Source organism: Maylandia zebra, linkage group LG15 (assembly GCF_041146795.1).
Source record: "Maylandia zebra isolate NMK-2024a linkage group LG15, Mzebra_GT3a, whole genome shotgun sequence".
NCBI lineage: Eukaryota > Metazoa > Chordata > Actinopteri > Cichliformes > Cichlidae > Maylandia > Maylandia zebra.
Window position 1 is genome coordinate 870,001 of NC_135181.1, and position 7,298 is coordinate 877,298.

General features: G+C 44.4%; 1 protein-coding gene across 4 annotated transcripts in view; it reads right to left on the reverse strand.

Annotated features, from left to right (window-relative positions):
* The window catches only part of cnstb (consortin, connexin sorting protein b), a 22,888-nt gene extending 18,146 nt beyond the window's left edge, over positions 1-4,742 (reverse strand). Inside the window, exon 1 of one of the 4 annotated variants that reach the window (XM_004542303.6) lies at positions 4,667-4,742. The gene's annotated coding sequence lies outside the window, so the exon portion shown is untranslated. Of the gene's footprint in view, positions 154-3,644; positions 3,780-4,296; positions 4,458-4,666 lie in introns of those variants that run through there. The other 3 variants (XM_004542302.5, XM_012916447.3, XM_004542305.6) reach the window with 3 other exon arrangements.
* Between the last annotated feature and the right edge of the window lie 2,556 nt (positions 4,743-7,298).

Genomic DNA, 7,298 nt, shown 5'->3' on the forward strand with positions numbered 1-7,298 from the left:
AGAAAGTGCAGTTTGGGAAGTGGGGCTCATTTCTGCAGGCGACATGTTGTATGCAGTGGGAAAGTCCTGCCCGGTGGACCAACCAAAGCAGCGTAATGTCATGCCATCAGCAGGCTTAACGATGGTGATTTGGCACAGGTGTCCGTGGCCGCGCAGCCCCTGTAGGTGTAAAGTGTTGGTCCTGCAATACTTTTGTCCATATAGTACAGAATACAATAGGAATAATACTACAAACTGACACAAATATTCCTTTCAAATTTATGTCACAGCTGATAATATGTGTCATTTACAGCTCCATATTTTCACTCCTGGTGTGGCTTTGCATGTGTCAGTTTTTACACTGTGCACGCTCTGAAACCAGCTGCTCTAGCTCCTTTACCCTCCCTCTAAGCCCCCTTTCTTGTGACTGGCTGCCCCTCAAAAAGCTTTCGTAGCAAGTGGGTGGGGCTTCTGGGCTCAGAATCCAAGCTGCGTGCCTGAGATGGCCATATCGGGTATCTGCTTTCAGTAACATCATACAGAGCCAAGAGTTGATTTGCTGATAATTGATGCAAGTGCTTGACAGAAAATCTGGATCTCTTTGAAATCCTTTTGTTTTTCCTCATCAGATTGTCTTTGCATAAGAGTGGGAAATGTGAGGTGCAAGCATTTACAGGCCTTAAGTATTAGCAAGGGTAGCAACACCTGACCCGAGGGCTTCTTACACCATGTTCACCATGATTTACCTGTGACCTTTTCCACAGTCACTCACCTGTCCTGTCACTGTAATTCCTATTAGGAGAAACCAAATGCTGTATTGTAAAGTTGAGGTGGGAATTCTCTTGTTAATGGATTCATGCTTTTATTTTTTTAATTTAACTGGTGCTTGGAAATAAACTGCAGAGAATGGATGTTCTGACATTTTACATTTGAATCATTTTCTTGGAGTTCTGAGGCGTGCCACAGTTAGCTTAGCATAGATTAGCAAGACTAGAAATAACAGGAAACAACCCAAATGCACTCAAGAGACAATCCAGGACTTCACCTGCTGTGTAATGTCACTTATATCTGTTTTCCCTACAAAGCAGTGCTAGAGCCCAAACTAGAACCAGTCATATTTGCCAGAAGAAAAACAAAAAGACTTTTCTAATGCCAGAAAAATAACGGTGGTCACCAAATAGGAACCTGGCTAATCGCTGGCTGTGGAAATTCAACAAGGATCAGCAGATCCAGACCACATATTGTAACACCTATGTCCAAAAATCAGTCAACAAACTTATCAAAATGTGGTTTGAATCTGAAAAGACTTCAGGGCAGAGAAGAGGTACAGTCGTGTGAAAGTAAAAGTTTTCACAGGCCTTGCTGAAATACTGAGTTTCTTTGCTAATCTGGACCATTCAGGTTAACCCCAAAGCCTCAAAACTGCATGCCAGGCTCTCTCTAAAAGTTAAAGTTCATGATAAAACACTTCACACTGGTATTAGATCAAAGTGCAGTCCGGCTCTAGATGATCTCTTCAGCATAACACAGTGATGTTTCGGATATAGTTGTTTCTCCCACTTCTGTGGAGAGCTTCGGCTAATTTTGGAAGGAACTCATTTCAAACCTAAGAATTTATAAAAGGTCCCTATAAAGCTTAACACCAAACTGATCTTTCAGTTGATCTTTCCGAGTTAACTTCAATAATTACTTCCTCCAAACCATCAACGTGTCTTTTAGACCCCATTCCTACAAAACTGCTCAAAGAAGTCCTGCCATTAATTAATGCTTCGATCTTAAATATGATCAACCTATCTCTAATAATCAGCTATGTACCACAGGCCTTCAAGCTGGCTGTAGTTAAACCTTTACTCAAAAAGCATCTCTAGACCCAGCAGTCTTAGCTAATTATAGGCCAATCTCCAACCTTCCTTTATATCAAACATCCTTGAAAGAGTAGTTGTCAAACAGCTAACAGATCATCTGCAGAGGTTTATTTGAAGAGTTTCAGTCAGGTTTCAGAGCTCATCACAGCACAGAAACAGCTTTAGTGAAGGTTACAAATGATCTTCTTATGGCCTCTGACAGTGGACTCATCTCTGTGCTTGTCCTGCTAGACCTCAGTGCAGCGTTCGATACTGTCGACCATAATATCCTATTAGAGCGATTAGAACATGCTGTAGGTATTACAGGTACTGCACTGCAGTGGTTTGTATCATATCTATCTAATAGACTCCAGTTTGTGCATGTAAATGGAGAGTCCTCTTCACACACTGAGGTTAATTATGGAGTTCCACAGGGTTCAGTGCTAGGACCAATTCTGTTTACATTATACATGCTTCCCTTATGCTGGGCTCACACTGTGCGATTTTTGGCCCATTTTGAGCTGATTTTTGAGTCGTGCAACCGTTTTGGCGATCGGCCCGATTTTGGCCTTCATCGTGCATTGTGTAGTATACGTGGGGTAACAAGAAGCGATTGACACCTCACGACCAGCTCCCGATCATCAATCGCTTGGTCGTGAGGATTTCAAATCCTCGCGACCGTCGTGAGGGTGTCACCGCAGTTTGTCACACTGCGCATACGCAAATGTCAGCGAAAAAGACGGCGCAGCACGACAGTGCAGCGTGTGATCTGGACACAAGCGATGGAGGCACAACTTGTAGAACTTTGGAAAGCTCATCCGAGCCTTTTCGATGTGGCCTCACAAAATTATCACGACCACAACAACCGTGAAAATAGTTGGATCTACACTGCTGCTCAATCACAGCTGCCTGACCAATGTTTTTCATTAGCAATTTAGCAAAGTTGATGGTGGTGGTGTGTCTGTGTGAGTGAAAGACAGAGAGGGAGAGCGAGCGACAGAATTTCTGTTATAACCTTCATTTTATGGACGCACAGTGTGACTCAGGTCGCATCAGAGCATCGGGCCGTATAGTGTGAGACCCTGCATCGTGACCTATGAACTTCTAACCCCTGCGAGTCAATCGTGCAGTTTGAGCAGGAGCTGAATCGCACGACTGAAAAAAATCGCACAGTGTCTGCCCAGCTTTAGGCAGCATCATTAGAAGACATAGCATACATTTACACTGCTATGCTGATGACACCCAGCTCTATCTGTCCATCTGTGAGTTTTTCCTTTCCAGTCACCTTTCTCACTCACTATGTGTTAACAGACCTCTCTGCATTGAATCATATCTGTTATTAACCTCTGTCTCTCTTCCACAGCATGTCTTTATCCTGTCTTCCTTCTCTCACACCAACCAATCACAGCAGATGGCCCCGCCCCTCCCTGAGCCTGGGTCTGCTGGAGGTTTCTTCCTGTTAAAAGGGAGTTTTTCCTTCCCACTGTCGCCAAAGTGCTGCTCATAGGGGGTCATGTGATTGTTGGGCTTTTCTCTGTATCTATTATTGTAGGGTCTACTGTACAATATAAAGCGCCTTGAGGCGAGTGGTGTTGTGATTTGGCGCTGTATAAATAAAACTGAATTGAATTCAAACAATACATCTTTATGTTTTCTCTGTAGCTAAGTTCCATTTCTGGGTAAAGCTTGTTTTTAAGTGTGAACCTGTCGATCCTGAACCACAGACTCTGCGTTGGGACTTCCCATGATGCACTGAACATATCTCCTCCAGCATTTACATGGCTGTCCCTTGATGAGCCTGGTTCTGTCAGAGACCTCTACCTGTAAAAATGGAGCTCTTCCTTCCCACTGTTGACAAGTGCTAGTTTATCCGAGGGTGTGCCCTCCAATGCTGTCATAGGTCACAATAGTCGGTGCCATAATAAATTGCGTAAAAACAAACGCACCTATGCTCCTACGTTTAGACTTCTCTGACATAATTAAGAACAGCTCAGGCTCAGGTGAGCAGCAGCACACTAACAAAGGGAAAGGTGGCCGTTTACGTAATCCTGACAAAGTTACGCAGTTGTCGCTGGACACGCGCGCGTTCAGCTTGGACTCTGTCAGATGTTTGACTTCCGGTGTCGCGCGGCAAGTGGGTGGCGGCGAATGCCTCCCTGTGCACGTGCCTCTGACGTTTACGTGCACATCGCTCATTAAACGTATTTTCGTGCTTTTTTTTATCGCACATCACCAGAGCTTTAACGTGGGAAGACTAAGGTTAAAGCAAAACACGCTAGCGTCGCCGTGTCCGCGTGTAAAGTCAGCTACCGAGTTTATTGCGCTTCTCCCCGTAGTTTCACATCGCCGCAGAAAGCGTTTGTTCACACTTGCTGCCCTGCCCGTCTTTAATCTGGTTTAAAATGACTACACTGAGCCTGCTGACGTTCATGCCACACTGACACCGCAGCACAGGATGGAGAGGTGTACTCACTGCTGGATGGAGCCTCTCTGTGTTTGTCTCCACATGAAGCAGCGTCGCGGTGTTTTCCTCCTCACTCTCTCTTCTCACACTCTCTCATGCTTCTTGTTTACTGTCTTATCCGGGGATTTTCACCTTCCCCTCACTGCAAAACATGCATCGCTTCATGACAACTTTATATATTTATTTAAGCGCGTGGTGGAGGCTGCCATCTCCTGGCAGATGTGTGGCACTGGCTCCCGGCTGGGTGTCCGCGGTTATGTAACGCGACATAAAGCGGTCAGACGATGCCACGTAAAGCAGATAAAGCGTGCTGTGGATTAGAGTGGGAATGGTTTCAAATGTGTGCGTCAATTTGTGTTGTGTTGTCACTCTTACTTACATTTATCAGACCGATGATGTTTTCTCCGTCCTCCTCCTGTGCCGTCAGTGATCTCATTGAACACCCTGAGAGACAGACCGTCGCTGTGTTTTTAAGAGAAGACCAATTAGATTTAGCCCTTTAGGCACAGATGTGTTGTAAATGTAAACTGTTATATTTAAATTACATATAGTAATGGGTCTTTGATATACAAAAACTGTAAGTATTATTACCATCCTGAATACTACAGAGCTGCCACCAAAGCTGGAGCAGGAGAGAGCTCGCAAGTGTTTGTGTGTTATGGAGGCAAATTTAAATTCATGTCTGCAGACTGTTCGACATCTGGGTCCCGTTCAGCAAAGAAGCAAAAATGGGAAGGAAAGAGACATGGCAGCCAGCATGTGGATAAAATGTCATCCTCGTAACCTCAAGCCACATCTCATGAACTGAGTCAGGGCTCTAACAGTTGAAAACGTATCGGGTTATTTATCCCCAACACTGTCGCTGTCACTGTCACTTATCAGGTCAGACGTGCGAGTCTCCTGTCGGACAGCAGACGAGGCGCCAGCTAAACAACAACATCAGCTGGTTATAAAGTTCTGTACACTAATGTTAGGCTTGGTGTCCAGAAATCACACGTTCTCCCTGATAAACATTTAGATTACGTTCTTACATGATTTGAGAGTTTATTCGCTAAGTGTCTGTGTCCAACAATGTTAGATCCACTTCAATACAATTATCACTAGCACAGGCTAACAGCTGTAAAAACAGCGGCAGAGCTGAGGCAGCATTTTCACTTCTATGCAGATGAACCCCAAATCTAACCGGCCATCAAGGCAGATAACACACAACAACTATTTAAACTGCAGGAATGTCTTATAGACATAAAGACCCGGATGACCGATGATGTCCTCCTAAATTCAGATCAAACTGAGGTTCTTGTACTCGGCCCTGACAATCTTAGAACCAGATGTTTACTCTGGAACATGATGAAGAGGCATTTTTTTAAAAATGTATTGACAGCAATGTTGAACATTATTACACAGGAAAAAACAACTACACGTAAGATAATCACACTGTGACGCCTCTGCCTTTGTAAACAGAGGGACAGTAACTGTGTGTAAAACCTGCAGACAGTCAGATTAACAGTATTGTGTCTCTATCATTCTGCAATTCATCTCATGTAAACAGTAACGTGGCCACAGCGTGACGTGAAAAAAGCACATACCTTTGACGTTGCCTGAGGAACTCTGTATTCCTCGTCCACACGTAAACGCAAAAAAGGAGTTTAAAAAAATCTCAGTTTTCGGTGATTCGAAACATCGTTTACGAGGACGAAACAGCTGCGTTTTCAAAAATACCCGTGTAGGTGCGGACGCAGCGTAAAAGAGTTAGTAGTTTATTTTATTACTACCTGTAATTTATTGCAGATTACTTGTATTTGTTTAATTGTTTACTAAATATTTGAGGTGTGAAATGAACCGCAACGGAGCAAAATATGGGCGCGTGTGGTTGGAGGGTGTGTTTGTGGGGGGGCAACATTTTTCTTGTAAAGCAAAGCGGGGCCAGCAAAAAAAGTTTGGGGACCACTGGCCTACGCTAACTACAGATGAACAGCTGTCTGTCCTGTAGCAGCAAAGATCTGCACTGTGAGCGGGAGGGATAAAACTATTTGGTTTAACTGCGGTCTGAAATCTACTGACATCTAGTGGTGAGATTTTACACATTCTGCCTACATTTAGCTCCCTAAACATCTGGTGATGGTATCAGCCCCCAAACACAGAGTCTGATAAGGTTTATTATAAATGTGCCCTCTCAGCTTTCTTTATGGGGAGGCTTTAAAATTCAAGTTTCTCAGAGACAGAAATAGCACCTCTTTTTCCACCTAATGAGCCAAAGTGATGCAGTTCCCATGACATCTTAAAATAGTCACATTTAAACTCAGCGTTTAAACTGGCTCAGGATCAGTTTGTGTTTGTAGTGGACAAACTGCCTCCAAATATGGAGACATTTCTAGAAAAAATAAAATGATATAAAACACATTATTCAGTTTTAAATGAGCTATGGACGTTAACCAGGCGTACGGTGTGTGTGTGTGTGTCTCAGATGAGGCTGAGCAATGAGGAAGTGGAGCAGAAAGAGAGGAAGGGCAAAGTCAGGGAAGGAAACACGTGTGTGTTTCCAGTGTTCTTCTTTAATGATGCTGACTTTATAATAGGGCACCCCCAGGGCTGAACATGGCTTGGTGTCATTACCTTTTCATTTGACAACTCAAAAACCCCTTCCTGTTTTCGATGTTGCATGGCGTCATGGCACTCACACACGCACTCACACATGCACTCACACACGCACACACACATGCACTCACACATGCACTCACACACGCACACACACATGCACTCACACATGCACACACACATGCACTCACACATGCACTCACACACGCACTCACACATGCACTCACACACGCACTCACACATGCACACACACACGCACTCACACACGCACTCACACATGCACTCACACACGCACTCACACACGCACTCACACATGCACTCACACACGCACACACACACATGCACTCACACACGCACTCACACATGCACTCACACACGCACTCACACATGCACACACACACGCACTCACACATGCA